This window comes from Bombus affinis, chromosome 9 (genome assembly GCF_024516045.1).
Source record: "Bombus affinis isolate iyBomAffi1 chromosome 9, iyBomAffi1.2, whole genome shotgun sequence".
NCBI lineage: Eukaryota > Metazoa > Arthropoda > Insecta > Hymenoptera > Apidae > Bombus > Bombus affinis.
Window position 1 is genome coordinate 6,216,482 of NC_066352.1, and position 17,563 is coordinate 6,234,044.

The 17,563-nt window shown below is 33.6% G+C and overlaps 1 protein-coding gene and 1 long non-coding RNA gene across 2 annotated transcripts in view; one reads left to right on the forward strand and one right to left on the reverse strand.

Annotated features, from left to right (window-relative positions):
* LOC126920766 (uncharacterized) overlaps positions 1–17,563 on the forward strand; it is a 123,665-nt gene that overhangs the window by 99,181 nt on the left and 6,921 nt on the right. The gene's annotated exons all lie outside the window — the stretch shown is intronic.
* Positions 1–17,563, reverse strand: part of LOC126920759 (uncharacterized) — a 212,134-nt gene that overhangs the window by 65,603 nt on the left and 128,968 nt on the right. The gene's annotated exons all lie outside the window — the stretch shown is intronic.

The following is a 17,563-nucleotide window of genomic DNA, read 5'->3' on the forward strand; positions in this document are numbered from 1 at the left end:
ATTTAAGTCTATATTATGGGGAGAATATAGAAATATATTTCCATGGCATAATTACAATGGTTATGAAAAATTTCATACATCGTGCTGGTATATTTGTTTTGTGACGAAGTTATCAATTTCAGATATAAAGGACTCAATCTCGTTATTATCGGATGAGATTATATACGTACCCATTTTTTTTATCTTTGAAATATTGTTTTAATTAAAAAATCTTTCATCTAACATGAATCGTATTAATTATCCGATTTATGGAAGATTAATGGTTTGGGTGAAGCGATATATTGCATCTGCAGCGTTCTTTAATGAAATTATCAGCCAAATTGACCGACGCGACGGTAAATATCCATTTGCAAATATACTTCACTACCAAGTGAGGGTGATATTTATGGGGCAGTGCTCGTTTTGTATGAATCTCGTTTTTCCTTTTGCAAGGTGATGGATCGACTTGATAGCTAGCGCGCTACCGTTCCGGGAATAATAGTGTAACGTATTAGAAGAAGTATTGGTTCATCGCAGCACAGGAAATTTATTGGCGATGAGATTAGCTATTACATGTCATCGACACAAGTAATTTGCACGAAATAAACCAATAAATGCTTTGTAACTTTGTGTTAATTAATCATCTGTCATTAGTTTACGTCAAACTTCATATATGAAATATTAAACTAAATCAAATATTTAAGCTTCATGCTTGTGTATGAAATATTATTGTAATCATTTAACCCCGTATTATGCTTCATGAGAATAAATTATAATATGTATCATGCAAAATATTCGAAATGTTCGAGAGAAGAAACTATAAAAAAGATTAAATTTATGAGCTTCCTTGTTAATATTAAAGAATTTGGTATTAAAGGAAGCCGCCAGGATATTACTAATAAATTATTTACTGACAGTCCTATTTTTAAAGCAGACTCTGTTGAAATTACTCTTGAGAAGAATGAATATGAAATTTCAACATACAGAACTGGGTTAAACAAATATAAAATTCTTAATAATTTAGACATTTTGTTACTTTCATTGCTTTTCCTGTTTTGCGAATGCTTATCCAAATAATCGGTTGTAAAATTGTGAGAAAATTAGAAAAATAAAATCTTGCGTATCTTCTTTATTAATATTCAACGGATTTTATTCAAGAACATATTTCCAACTCTTTATTTTAATGTCATATATAGGGTTTCTTAAAACAGCCAAATGGTTAAAGAAGAAATTACATAAAAAATGGGATATTAAAAAAAATATTTTTTCTATTTATATGACCATCTATAATATTACACAAATTTTTGTGTATTTCAGAATATTCTTCACGAAAAACTACGTAAACTCGTACACGACTTTGCTATTTTTCTGCATTCTCGTATCGATGGCTGATGTCATCTCCTAAACATAAACTTCTTCCAATAAAAAGAAATATGTCGAATATCATCAGAGATTCTCTAACTTTATGCGACGTATCAAGTTTCGAAAGTTTGAAAATCCGCGTATATCATTTGAGATATATCGTGTATCGTTCTCAAAAATGTCGAACAGACGTAAACGTAAATCAACTTATTACCAAATAACCGTACAACGTGACGATTTCCAATCTACGCTGATCTACACGACACCTGTATTACGAACTATGCTGATGGCAACTGAATGTACACCGGGTATCTAATTTCCGTTCTACATTCACGGATGGTGGTAATAATTTTCACGAGATACCTACGTTGCGCGGAACGTCCAGCGGTTTGCAGAGATTTGCAAAACAACAGTTGCATGCCGCCGCGTGATATTGTACCTTATACGAGATGTACGTAAATATTCAATGTTGATTGTCAACATTTATCATTAAATACTAAAACATTATGTACGCTAGTATAACAGAATTATTTATGCGCCGATTAAATTACTATATGTAACTCGCTTTTCAAATCAATCGATCGTGATTTCTGTAGCTGTATCAATTTAAGTATACTAATGCTTGATGTTGTAATTCATGTACTGTCATTCGTGACGTTGAAGTTTAAACAAGCATATAGACATATTAAATTAAATAATATTCGTATCGAAAATTGTATCTGTAAATATTTATACTGTATTAAAGAATTGTATTTTATTATTTATTAATAGTTAACAGACATACATCTTTTCTGCGTTTTTGTAAAGAAGATATAACACGTTAATATTTAAAGTCAATTTTATAGACAACAAATACAGTTATCGTTTACTTTATCGATAACTCGTGTACGCAAGATCGGATGTGAAAGGTTTAAATACGAAGGTAGTAATTTTTACCAGTTCATTAAATCAGTCAATCCTGATATTTAAAATCTAAACTTCATCTTTCATAAACACAAAATTAAAATCGATAGATACAAATCAATTTCAGTCAGATTTGTTACAGTTCTTACGGATGTAAGTATGATATACTTGATCTTTGAATGAGTGTTTGCGGAATATAACGCTGCGTAAAGTAACATAAAAACCATAAATAAAAGAATTATTACGTTCAAGAGATTAAAAATCTATATTCGCATGATGAAAACTGTAAAACATTCTAATCCTGTCAAGCTATAATTTACATTAATCTACATGACATACTGGTCTACTATCACATCAAAAAAGATATATGCCTTCTACCCCCTTTCACAGCATCGAACAATTTCAATTAAAACGTATCGTTCAAACAAAACCCAAACACCAACAGCCTGGACTCTCAACAGATGAAAACTTTGCAATTATCTACTATACAACCATCTACTGGAACCTCGATATGCAAATCGATAGGTCGAACGTTTGTTCATCGCGTGCCAGACCGTTTGACCCTGGTCAGCCGAAAATTCGAAGAAACCTCATCAGTGACAAATTGAAGAACAGAATCAAAGGGAGCGCCGGGCCTTGATTGGAGCCGCGAGTACGCCCACCTTCTGTGTCCGAATGACAGGACCGGCAAGCAAACAACGTGATTACATTGTCCGTGCCTAGGAACGTTGAAATTCGATGTTCGAACGTGTGCACGCGTGCACGCGTGCCGGATATAGAGGATGACCGAGCATTGCCGGTGTATCTGATGGGATCGATCCTCGCATCCAATTGTCAAAAGTTCGCCGAAGGTGTTGCGTCGCGAATTCTCACGCGTGTAGTTCGATATTCTTTTTAAGATCACAACGTAAATTGTACGACTAGTAAAGTATACGGTAGCTCACAAAAATATCTGAACATTAATAGAAACATTATCAGGCCCGTAAATATGAAACCGGATTTTGCCTATAGATGGCCCTAGCTGATAATGTAGTTATCACTAAACTGCGTCATTGATGCCAAAAGTCTTTGTTAACATTTCACAAACATTTTCGACTCAGAACAATACAAGTTTCTACAACAGCATAGTTTACAATAGCGTTGAACATGTCGAATTTTATGCCTGGAAAGTACGATTTGCGGACAGCATTGATTTTCTGTTACCATTTGAAGAAAACTGCTGCAGAATCGCATCGAATGCTTGTCGAAGCTTGCGGTGAGCATGCTCTTGCTAAATCACAGTGCTTTGAGTGGTTTAAAAAATTCAGAAGTGGCAATTTTGACGTGAGGAACGAAGAACGTGGATCAGAAGGGTGTGATCTATTATGAGCTGTTAAAACCTGGCGAAACCGTTAATACTGAGCGCTACCGACAACAAATGATCGATTTGAATCAAGCTTTGCGTGAAAAACGACCAGAATATCAAAAAAGGCAATACAAAGTAATTTTGCTTCATGATAATGCACCATCACATACAGCAAAACCGGTCAAGGAAACGATTGAAGCGTTCAGTTGGGAAATACTTTCACACGCGGCTTACTCACCAGACTTGGCTTCGTCCGATTACTATTTATTTGCATCGATGGGACACACACTTTCTGACCAGCACTTCACTTCTTACGAAAATGTACGAAAATGGCTCGATGACTGGTTTGCCTCAAAAGAGCGACAGTTTTTTTGAAGTAGCATCTACCAATTGCCAGACAGGTGGGAAAAATGTATAGCTAGCGATGGGCAATACTTCGAATAAAATATTTTTAATCATTTTCATACAATAAACGTGTATTTTCTATACACAAATTCCGGTTTCATATTTACATATCTGGTATATAAAACATAATAGAAACACTTGTAGAAGATGATATTTCTATGTGTAATACACACAGAATATATATATAAAAGCTTTCGCTGGTTCAAATATTCCTACAAACGACTGTAGATTAATTAAATTTTCATAGAATTAGAATATAAATTTTTCAAGACACTGCTTGAACATAATAATCTTGTTTAATTGCTTTGAACGTAATAATTCTCTTATTTAAGGACTGCCTATTTTTGTGTATGAAATTTCATTTCTATCTATTCCAACCAATTCCTTGCTTCTTATATCTTTTCTTCGTGAACGCTATATCTTCTTATTCGTTCATTAAATATATCAAAAGCTGCTAGCGCTTCATAATATACAAGTTTGATTAATCCGTGCAAATTTCCAGACTGAATTTGTAGATGTTGAAGTTTAGATCGTTCCAATAATATTGAATTTTTATAAAGTAAAAATGTGTGTAGAAAATCGAAAATTCAGAAACAGCAGAAAAATCACGCGCCCATCACAACTTCGACTTAAAACAATTGCCAACAGAAAAGATGTCCAAATCTTCGTCATCTGGTCGTAGGTCACGGCTTGGTTCTAATCTTTCATTATCTTCAGGATGAAGACTTTATTAACATCGTTCGTATAGACCCCGGCGAATGTGTTTCGCCGGTTGACGAAAGACTGCGTTCGTATACTCGTATATCGGGCGAGGGCGTATTTGTGAGAGAGTAGTGACGGTCGCGGGCGTGTTATTCGAGGAGGACATCTCGAGTTTCAGTGGAGAACAAACGGCACGTCGTGTACACGTCTACCGACGACCCTATAGAGATTGCGAGACCGTTCTTGAGATTTAATGAATGAGACTTCGTGAGAAAGGAAGGACGTATAGGAGGTGAAAGCCGGCCAAAGAGAGAGGGTTGCGCAGAAGGAAGAGAGATAGACAACAAGGGAATATAAAGGAAAGACAGAGAGCGAGAAAGAAGAGTCGATGGGTTAGTTTGGATGGTTAAAGCCAGGTCGTTAACCGATTTCTCTGCTCTCTTCCTCCCGCTACAAACAGTACAAACTTTTGCCGTGGATGGATTCGATGACACCGCAAAGAGGCGTACGTAACTGGCTGTGCATTCTAAGCTTGAGAAAAAAGCAAGAGAAGAGAAACGAGGGAAGAATCACTGGCGAGGAAGGAAGAGAAGATGGGGAAACTGGTCCCTTCGTCGACCTCGATTTTTTCTGCTAAGGATGTCTCTCCGCTCGGTCGGCTTCGCCCATAAAGTCGTGACGAGGTTCTCGTTGGATTAGCCTCGACACCCTTTTCTCTCCTCGTCGGTGCGCTGCTCTGCAATTTGTATCGCGGAGACGAAGGAGTCCACGGAACAGTGGAAGCGAGAGAGGAGGACACAGTCGGGGTTTTAATCTGCATTGGATTATACCCTCAAAGGACGATGCATTTCATTATGTCGAAGCCACGCGGGAAAGTGGGCGCTTGTTTGTGCATGCCACTGTACCCCCAGACTCCAAGACTATACGCAGAGAATAAAGAACATTCATCGTGGCTGAGTAAAATCCCTTTGCGTTATCACTTTAGACACCCGTCTATTTACCATAGAGAATGAAAGTAGTGTTGAAATGCTATAATCTTTTTCATACTTTCGCACGCGGCTGAGTCGTAAATCACGGGAATTCATTTCGACGTTTTCACGCGGTCGCGACTTTCTTCTCTTTTTCAACCGTTCTTTTTTGTTGGCGAATGGCGAGCGGAGAGCTCGACAGTTCCGACCCTGATTTTCGTTTGATCAATAAAAAATTGGAGGCCAAACCGGCTGTTACGAGTAACGCCCGTGTGAGGGCTCGTTACGAAATCGTAGGGTTCGAACGTGTGAGGATGATGAGATTTTTGTACGGTTCGGTACTTCGTTATTTCCACGAGATGAATATGTATAATGTCCTATTGTATTTTATTGTAAGCATATCTTTTAATAAATACACAAAGGAATCATGCAAGTACCTTAAAGTGTTTTTCTAAAAAAAGAACAGTTCATCTGGCTTTCGAAATGTTAGAAATTTGATACGTCAATATCTTGATGATTGATTCGCGAAAGATTGTCATGCATGTTTAAAAAAGTTGCAGGTATGCTTCAAATATTACAACTCAAGCTTTTCAGGACTTTGCATACATTTTGGATGGAAAGATAATGAACTCATTATAGAGATCTGCATGTTATTGCATGTTGTACATTTTTTATTTTACCCAATTTTCTCAAAAAAAACTTGCTTTGAAAAGCTTTGTTTAAATTTAAAAATCACATTTTTTGCTCAACTGAAATTCAATCTGTCCAGCTTTATAATGAGACTGTGTAAAATATAAGCATAATATTTAAAAGCTTTTCCAGATGGTCAAAATTTTACTCCTACTACTACTTTATTACAACTTGAATATTATTTTAATTAGTGACAAATATGTTTCATGCTTTTACATTATATAGTTTCCATTATATTTACATATTTTCCTTCCACAGTACATCTAGGCACTTCATTAAGAAAGGGACAATATTCCGGCGAAATAAATGTACGAACAAGGAACAGTGGGATTAAATATATGAGTCGCAAAGAGAAGGGAATGAGAAAAATAGCCATAGATAAGAAAACTTCCACCCATATTTGTTACGTATACGTGATAAAAGCTGAAATATGTAGGGGATCTACACGAGTTTCATTTATGTAATTCATAGTTGGAAAAATGAACTTACATAATGAAAATTGTTTCTTTAGACGGCAATAATTTAGATTATAATAACTGATAATTATTAGAAGATATTTTCAAGCATATTTCATGACAATTTTTGTGAAAATCCAATGCTTTCATTACTATAAAGACTTGGTTTATTTGGTCTTAAAAATCTAATTTATGTCATAGTGACTATCAATACAATTTAAAATCAAAAATATATACACACTCTGACCGTTATATAAATTAATTAACGTATATTTATATAATTTATAAATGTTCACAATTAAACTACCATTACTTTGAGACCAAAGAAAATTCTTTGAGAGATTAATAGAAAGTGAAAATCAGCTGTGAAGCACCCACGTTACTTCACGTATTAGTGGCCTAGGATTAACTTAAATGTGACGTAATAACTCGAAGAAACAACCATTTACTTAGCTAAGCGATTCTTAGTGTTACTAATCTTGTAATGTTTGCAAGTAATAAACATTTACCTATGAGCTTATATAGTTGGGCAAAATTGAATTGGATCATTGTCGTGCTTAGTTTGTTAGCTACGTTTCGTTAGGCCTGTTACACATAAACAATGGACGATATTGCTTTCCCAGCTTCGTTAATATGGTACAATTTACCACTGCATACATTTGTAGACACTAATTCAGAACATGTAATTTGTTTTCGGTGGCAATTTATTATCTTGTTCATTACTTATTGTATAAGTGTATTGTACAAATGTACATAATATGTATTGGATGTCTTGGCGATCATGTTATCGATCATGTTATTACAGTTATGTAATATATCACTATAGAATTATACAAAGCAATTTTCTATAATTCATAATTTTCGTTTATAATCGAATATTATAAAGTTGCAGTATTATATTATACATGGAATTACAGAAGCTAAGTTTTTAGAATTATAATAACGATTTTTCTATAATTACATATTGCAGAATTATAGAAAGCCGATATTAATATTACAGGAAACATGATGGAACTTGAGTTTTTCGTTATTGATTCTAGCAGCGTAACGAGCTCCAGTAGAACGTTGAAGTTTGATTTGCACAATGGGTTAAATATTATACGTAAAAACCAGATTAAACAATAGAAACGAATGAACAACGATCCAATCCCCACAGACACAACCGTGTTTAAACAGTTGGATATCGAAATTTCACGGAATCAGAAAACGAAACCTTCTGTTTTGTCTATCAGATGTAATTGCTCGCTTTGACGTCAATTGTGTGTTGTAGGGATCTATTCAAGGACTCAAATCGGTCATGTAGAATGTAAGTTCTAAAAGGTTGAAACGGGTTAGGTTCTCTTTGAAATTCAATTAGAATAGGTTTTCGGGGCAATTGTACGAAGCTGCCACGAACGAATTTCGATAGTCTTTACAAGTAGGTATAGAACTGAAACACAATCGATCTAGAGGAAAAAAGACTCTTGTGAAGATAAAAGGTGTACAAAGCGTATAAAACATACACTTTGCCAATACAATTCTTCTACTGTTTACTGATTATGCTTGCAATTTAATTGTAGTGTTTTCTATTAAAATATTAAAGGAAATATGAGACATATCATTTTGCTGCATAGAAAGTTATATCAAATTGTGATTGAAGTCGCGTAAAAAATTAGAAGTTACATTTTGTTGATAAAATTTTTAAACAATTAAAGTAATTAAACGGAATATTAAATACAAAAATGGAATAAGTACAGGTATAATAAATCTTCTTAAATGTGTAAAACGCAACAATATTAATTTATTCGCTTTTTACGAGTAATATTAATAATTTCCATGAAAGTGGAGCTACTATAAAATTTGTAACGTTTGTAAATTTCCATGGCTTTAGCTACTCATTGAGCTTTAATTTAATAATTGACAGGGAATAATTTTTACGCGTCGTAAAGGAAAGGAAGATTAATGTTATTTAATATTTTATTCGATAAGTCGATAAAAACTCGAGAAATGCTAAAAAGACTGCAATTTAGTATAATGATATAATTCTCTATTACGTGTTCTCATACGATATTACTCTTTCGGGTATCGAGTATCTAGTCCATTTCACAAGGTCGTAAGAACAATACGATCGAACGATTCGTTTGAATACGAGTGTCGTTCGTAGTTCGCTGAGTCGTCGATACAACATGGAAATGAATTTCTACGATCTGGTTCAATTCAGACGAAATGAGGGGTAAAAATCGCTCTTGTTGAACATGTTGCGTGTATTGCACATCATTCTATAATACAAATTTCATTTTTAATGCTACAAATGCCAAGATTAATTTGTTACGTATCAATCAGGAGCGATTATGCAAAGAGAATTCGTTTCTCTCATATTATAATTTATACACTATGTTCTAAATAAATTAAAAATGGCAATTATTAAAAATTTTGCAAATTAATCAATATTCCCGAAGATTATTAATCATACAGCAAACAATCAAGTGTTTCTTAAACTAAACTGATCAACTCAACTATTTATGAATTTCTTGATTTTATTACTCAAATAAACGAATACAGTAAATTAAAAAAAAAATACTAAAAGATTTTAATTATAAAGTTGATCAGAATATTTTCGGAGTGATTAAATTAAAAAAGAAAGGTCGAATATTAATATTTTCCTTCGTTAAACATTCCTTTTTGCTCGATAGAATTTCTTCATATCTCATGTAACCGAATAATTTCATCCTCGCTCTCACACACAACAAATTTGAGCAAAACGAGAAAAAGCTACGTGTGTTTTCATTATCACGACAGCGTTTCACACAGTCCAACCACGAGTTTTATAATTTCTTCAATTTCCGGATGAAGGATCCCGCTTGCCATATTAGAAAAACTGGCACGGATGTTTCTTCGTGAGTTCTCAGGACCGAGTGGTCGTTTTTGTGCTTTATAACACGATTCGTCGTGGGTTGTAAGAACAACAATGGAGTTTCACCTGTGAACAAGTGAAAGAAAATACTCGGACCCTTCCTCGGCTGTGGGAAGCGAATGAGTGCACGGGCATCGGTCGCCACGGTACCTTCAGGTGGCAACTTACGATCCAATAAAGTTTCCACCCCCTTCTCGGCCGCCTCTTGTGCAGCTGCGACCACGATCTTTCTTCCCGCGGGGTGTGCATTTGATTGGTAAAAGTTACCTTAGTTTTTAAGCCAATTAAATTGTACGAATGGCACACGAATCCAACTTCGTGTAACCTTTTGCAAGCCACTGTCGAGTTACGAAAGCTTTCCCTGCCTAGACGTGCTAGTTACTAATGTTCAAATTCATTTCATTCATTTCATCCCTCGCGGAACGGCTGCTGAGTGCTATCGTCGTGTAACAACCGTAAGCTCGTTACGAATGGTAGACAATTCACGGATTCATTTCTTTTTATTCAGTTGTCATTGCGTGGGTTTCTAGATACCGTTCCTTGGATGCATACAGAGGTCTCTACTTTGAGTTGTTCAGGAAATATCGGTATTGCAGTTTGTCTCCAATTTTATGAATTAGGAGATGTGTTCTGTAGAAGGATTCAAACAGATTGACTCACAATTACTTTTAACCAAGAATCTCATCTATTGTACTGTACACACAGTAGACCATATTTTCTATTTCATAAGATAGGAAACGTAATATTATAAATTCCCCGAATATTTAAAAAAAAGGATTTCTAGAATTACTATTTAAATTATGTAAATGGGTTGATTTTGAATATATGTATTTATTTATTGAAATGAACTTATATATATAAAATTCATTTCAAGTGATATATTTACATATAAAGATATATTTCGATACACAACGAAGTTTATTTGTAGATATACGACATTTGACAAAATCTTTTATATTTTAAATCATGGAGGTAACATGTAAGATAGAAAGATATATTTTATTTCATAAATCATCAATGCCTTAACCAACAACACGCCTATTTGACAAAAAGCTTGTTACAATTTGCACTTTGATAGTGAACAGTATCATGCAACAGTTATGAAGAACATAGTGGAAGTAAATCTTCCTAGAATAAGACAACCTATCTATATATACGTCGTATCAAGGAAAGCATGTATCATGGTAAAATGAAGATTGAGGAAACACATCTCAGTGAACAATACTAGAAATTATTACTTCGAGGACATACAGCATAGAAAGTACAGGAATTAGAATATTCATCAAGAGAAGTACAGACTATAGTGAAACATAATAACTAATGGTATAAATAAAGTAGTAAATATGTTTTGGAAATGGAAAACACAGTTTCGAGAAAGACACCGACAAATATACGTTCCGTTGTCAATGTAGAAAAGCTCTTTGATGTAGTTTTTATTTTTTTGCTTCGTGCAGATTAGGAAGATAGATAGAAACTGAAATCCTAAGAAAGATAAAATAAGACACGATAGAAGTATAATTTTTGCTCTGTAGAGAAAGAAAGAGAGAGAGAATGTTAATAGTGGTTTGTCGGAGAGAATAAGGCTATTGCAATAATGAAGACATCTGAGCGTGGAAATCTAAAATTAATTGGGTTATTATATAACTTACTGCTCCGTAATAGGAGGATACTTTTAAGGAATGTTTTATAACTGTGGGTTCTCCACTAAAAAGAGAGAAAATGTCGACAGAGAACAGGAAATGTAGGGAAACTGAAAAATATGCTGTTTATAAAGACAGGATATAAAAATTCTAAAATGTAAAAATAATGTAAAAATTAATATTTACACAAACACACACACACACAAGTTATGGTTTAGTACTAAATTAAATTTATAAGCATTCTGGTTATCATCAAGTGAGCAAGATTGAGATTTGATAATAATAAAACTACTATTTGTTTCATTAAATATATACAATATTTCTGTAAAAATGAAGAAAAAATTCCTGAAGTAATATATGCACTTATTAATGTGAGATGATCAAATAACCAGAGCTTCCAGTATTTTATGTTCACGGTTTTTATAAAGAGGCCAAACACAGAATATGAACATATCATATCATTTTAAACTCTCCATCGATATTGATATGCGGTACGAAGAAAGATCGTTATGAAAAGGTTTAATTTATATTCAAGTACGTAAAGAACATAAATAATCAAGTAGTCATGATACTGAAGAAAGTATCGCAGTACATATACACTACTAAAAGCGCTGTGTGTAATGTACAATTCATACGGAATGAGTAGAGGAGTGAAGGTGGAAAGAAGTGGAAATAAAAATTGCGGATGCTCGTGGTCCATCGACTACGTTTGACGACGAGGTGGAAACAGTATTTGCCTTGTGACACATCTCACATTCCTAACAAACATACAAACATAGCCCCTCGTAACTCGTCGATACGAGACTACGTTATAGGGGTTTTCTCTCTGCTCCGTAACCCCGACTGGTTTCCTGAAACCTCCTTCGGCTTCATGTTGTTTTACGATTCTCTAAAAATGCCCGTTTACCATCGCAACAGGAATGCGTCATTTCGTCATTTTACACGCAAGCAGAACGACAAGAGCGCTATTAGCCTAGCGATAGCTGTCATTTCACGTGGTTCCACTCAATTGTTCACGTGCAACGTTTACTATCCCATAAATATCGTGTACCGACCTGGAACCAGCTATTTTCCTGCTTACATTAAAAATACATTAAAAATTAAATACATTAAAAATTGCATCTCTTGTTCGATTCGTTTAATTGCACGGTTTGACGATTTATAGAAAGAGAATAGAATTTTGATTAATGTTATCCATTTTTATAAGATCTTTGAAATTACTATGTTCTTTATTTTATGTTGAAAACGAAATGATAATGTGATTTAATTGATAAATTAGAAAAGTGTAACTACGATAAGCAATCGAAGATGAATTCTTGTTACTACCTTATTTGGAATCTCAGATTGTAAAGGACCAGTGTATATAATATTTTAATTATAATCTCACCAATATCTACGATATATTTTAATCGTTGTTCTAAAAGGTTTTGATATATATCGATTATATATTATATTTCAGTATAAAATGAAAATGTAAATAATTAATAAGAAGTAGGAAAACTATTATGTATCATGAGTTTCGCAAATTTACTTTCTATTGCTTTTACGATTCCTATATAAAGCTCCTGTTTTCCTCTTTGATTAATTTATGATTATTGTTGAAACGTTCTTGTCACTGATTTTCAAGTAAACTGCCAGTAATTTGTATGCTGCGAGCCTCATTACCAATCGTAAAATTCTGAAAACGGTAAGTACAACTGAAAGTAATAATTTGTTGTAGCGAGGGAAGTTTCGTCATTAAAAGTTAGTTTCCCCGCGGTTAATCGTAATTTTGTTCAAAAGTAGAAGTAAATAGTGTGTCACGTTTTACAAGCGCTTAAGTGAAACGTAGAATTTTTTGCATTTTATTGCTGCAGTATGTACGATAAGTAATATAAATAATAAAACAAATAGACAAACAAATACAATAATAAAAAATATAGACAAAAAAATATAATAAATATAATAGACAACAAAGATAATTCAATAAGTAGAATATGTCAAGCATAAATCAGGCAATATGTAAGAAAGTCATTGGTGAATAAAAAAATATAAAAATCGACACATATATGAATTCAATGTTGAATAACCCATTACAACAAACAAAAAGAGTAAAAATATTTATAATATCAAAAGCTGATTTACCCCTTAAAAAAGGATAATTTGATGTCAAAAAAGATCGTAGAAAAATCTATGTGAAACTTATAAAATATTATCGGAGTTTCGAAACATCTAATATCCAATAGTGACTGTCCCTTTCTGAGTTTATCGAAAGATACTATTTTATAAATTAAAGAATATAATTCATTCATCATTCCTTTATACGGCTTTAAACAACACATTCAAAGTATTCTCCTTAACAAGGGCCGATGTACTACTTTAAAATTGTTTAAAAAGTACAACGTATACGATGCTCGAGAATGCGCAATTCAAAGAGGATCCTGTACTTCATTACATACCCTTGAGATCCGCTTACTGTTTACAATTAACTTAAACTTTACCCTTTGACAATTAATACCGTCTAAGGCGGCTACTTGTATGCCGTTACTGTTTGAAGGAATGTTTTAAGAAACTGATATTGGCTGATATTACGAAGCGTGGCAAGAAAGTTTCGAAAATTACTCGTATAAAAATTTTGAAAAATAATGACAAGGTTGTGGATATTTATTCAAAATCATATTTCTTAAATACAATTAAAGAAATGAAATTTAAACAGAGATTTGTTTCATGTATTAAATATTTTAACGATTATTGTACTTTGAATATTTTTGAACATTTATTTTGTGTACTTTTACATGTTTAAATTTCTTATAAATGCATAAAAATTCGTAGTTCTCTAATGATTTAAGACTCTGAATGAAAGCAATACACGACACAAAAAATACATACATAGAATTTGATCTGATGGTCTGCAATTAATGTCTTATATGTTCTGCGGTGGCATTCAGCAGTTTCTATTGTAAGGAGAAAAAATAGGCCGATCGGATTGCTTGTCCGGGATTCGAATCCAGATCTTTCATTTACCAAGCGCTGCTCTATCAATTGAGCAATCCGGGCCATCGATAGATTTTTTTCTCCTTAAGTCCAATAATTTAGCAATGGCAACTGTCATCGATATATAGGGAAGGAAGATTCTAGGCTGTTAATACCTTTCAATTCAATTTACTGTTTAGGAAACGTTTTCGAGAAAGCTACAATTATCGTTTTAAACGCATCTTTAATTCTCTTTGATCGTATATTTACTTGTGAACAAAAGAAGATTATAATCGATTGTAATTTCTCATCTAAAACACGAAGTATCATTAATAGTATGATATTAATGACTAATACATAATAAAAGTAAAATAATGCAAAATGTAACGTTAATAAAGTATAAAATCGTAATATCAAATAAATGACACAAAATATTTAAAAAGAGAAAATGGTAGAAATATAAATACATGTTTTGTATTTATCTCGTAGCGTTACATATAGGGTTAAATATTATATCTGACGAAATAAAATGCATCGTCATAACTGCGAATATTTACATAAATTCATATTTTTATAAGCACAACTAAAAAAAAAAAGAACAGTGCATAAATAAAAATGTGTTCCAGCAAAATATTGATATTAAATATAATCTCTCAAAAATTATAACGTGTACTCTTCCTACTATGTGTATTGCGTACATTTCATATTTTTAAGTTAAAATCTGCTCAACAATGAGAATAATCAACAACAAGTAATAGATCAGAATTGACTGTTCGAAACCGAATGAACACGCTGTTCCGTCAACACTGTAAATATGCAAGCGCACAAATTACATATCTGTTCCGAAGCGGGTGTACTTAGTTTCGACTGGTTTGAACAGTCTACGAAACGTTGTTACCGAAATGACTTATTTCTTGCCGAGGTACGAAATGTTCTCTGGAAATTCGACGGATTCCTCGAAATGGTATTACCAGTAAAAACCAGCAAAACCAATCTTCTCACCTGCCAACCTCGCAATTCCTCATAAGCCAAGGTATCTCGTGTGCACGCGTACTACTAATTTTCTCTCAGTCTCATCGTGTGAAGCACCTAAGGTCGATTTTCTTCATAACCGTACGTTGTTCCGTCGCGGCGACCCTTTTTACAATGGCGCGTGTTCGAGAAAATAACATACTTCCCCCGTCCCGTGTCCTCCCTTCGCCATCGCCATGAAAATCCACCGGTAATGGAATTTGACAAAGGCAGAGGACGACCGTTGCTGGCTTCTGTCGTGTAGCTTACGAAATTATTCGATGTCTAGTTTCTTCCTACAGTGAAAGTCGCCAAAGTATTTGAACACTTACTGTAGGAAACTTTTATATACACATTGTACATTTTATTATGTGCAATAGCTATAAAAAACATTTTTATACCGTTGTATTTATTACAACATTCGTATATTAATTAATTAAGTCCAATTATATTATGTTTCATATAATTTCATATTACTTTCATATGACTACAAAAACTTAATACCTATTATGAAAATTAAATGTGAAAGCTAGTAAAACAAAAAACACTTCATTGGAAAATAATACATTTTGTAGTCAGTGTAAAACGTTTTGAAATTTAATTAGTATTATAGTGAGCCACGACTATCATAATTACATTTGTCAAATTTAAAACCAGTCGGGAAATTTGTATTAAAGTTACAAGATATTTACTGCAAATATTCAATGAAAGATAAGCAGAAACTGAAAAATCAACATTCTACGAAATATATACTTGAACTAAGCATCTTGTTGCTTCCATATACGTTTTCAGTTCCGTTACAAACTTTATGTAATTATAATAGTCAGGTCTCGGTATAGTGCTAATAAAATGTCAGAATGTTTCGTATAAGACACATGATATATCTATAAAAAGTGTCCACAAATATTCGAACGCTTTCGTGAATCAGTGTAGTCCGTGCCATTCTTCTTTTTTCTCATTCTCCTTTTTTTCGGCTACAATTTGATGAAAACTTTTTGCAATCAATTAATTCAAAGCAAAAATTGAATTACGCAGCGAGAAAAATGTTACCAGCGAACTTTCATCAACGTGGAAGTCAGCGTGTATCCGCTGCCACCGTATTGCTCGTAGTCCCCGAGGATGACGACGTAGGATCTCATTATTCGATATGGCTAAATACGTGCATCTAGAAAATGAAATGTTCCTCGCATTTGGATCGTACAGCAGCGGTAGCGATATATGGCTTAACTAACTTCCACGCGACTAAAATTTCACGAAAGTTTATTCGCTGTGTTCCGTTGGTATGTAGCTGTACTTTATTAAAACTGTATTTATTGATCTTGGCCTCTTTCTAACGCATTATGAATTCAAATATAGGATAATGAAGTTCCAATACGGAAGAATGTTTCGTGGAAATTTATTTCTCAGTTTAAGTTTATGGTAGATTAGAGATTTTTATTATATTGCGTTATAACGTATGAAATACTGCTTCGAATTCTTTAGATTCCTCATTCTCTCGTGCTGAAGATGGCTATTCACGTTTACTTTAATTTTCTTTTACTAATTACATATTTACAGTGAATATCGTGTAACTTCTATATACATTTACTAAAATTGATCCCAAATTTTACCAATACGATAAACGTATGTTCTTATAGTGGTGATAAAATTTCAAAATATATTCCACAACACACACAACATACGTGTATACGTATATAAATATTTTGTATGATAAGCTATGAAATATTTTCGTGAGCCTCTGTATATTAAGAACGGTAGATGAAAATTCTCTTTGCAGGTAATCATTCAAAGGAGATTGAATTTAAAAATTACGAGAAACAAATCTTTGGCGGTCGTAGGCACTGAGACTAATGTACACAGAGTACGCCCCGGAAGATCTTTCAAGGGGAAAAGTTCTCTTCTTCTTTGCTTAACCTCTTTAACTTTTATAGACCAACCTCTCAAACTTTCATACTACGATAACTTCTACGTTTCCCTCGTATATCATGCAATTATTTTAGTTGTGTATACGTATACACATAGAAAAGTATCCAACGTCAGCATTGAAAATTATTTTCGATGACACGGAAAAGCGTTTAAGGAAAAAGTTCTTCGGCAAGGGGGAAGGCGGACGGCGCGGGAAGGCTTTACTTCGTGAAATTTCGAGATCGCTTCAGGATGTACCGTCGTATCTGCCCGTATCGATTTCTATGGATACTTCAACGCTACAATCTCGAATATAGAATAGCTTCGATAATGCATGTTAATGGAATTTTCAC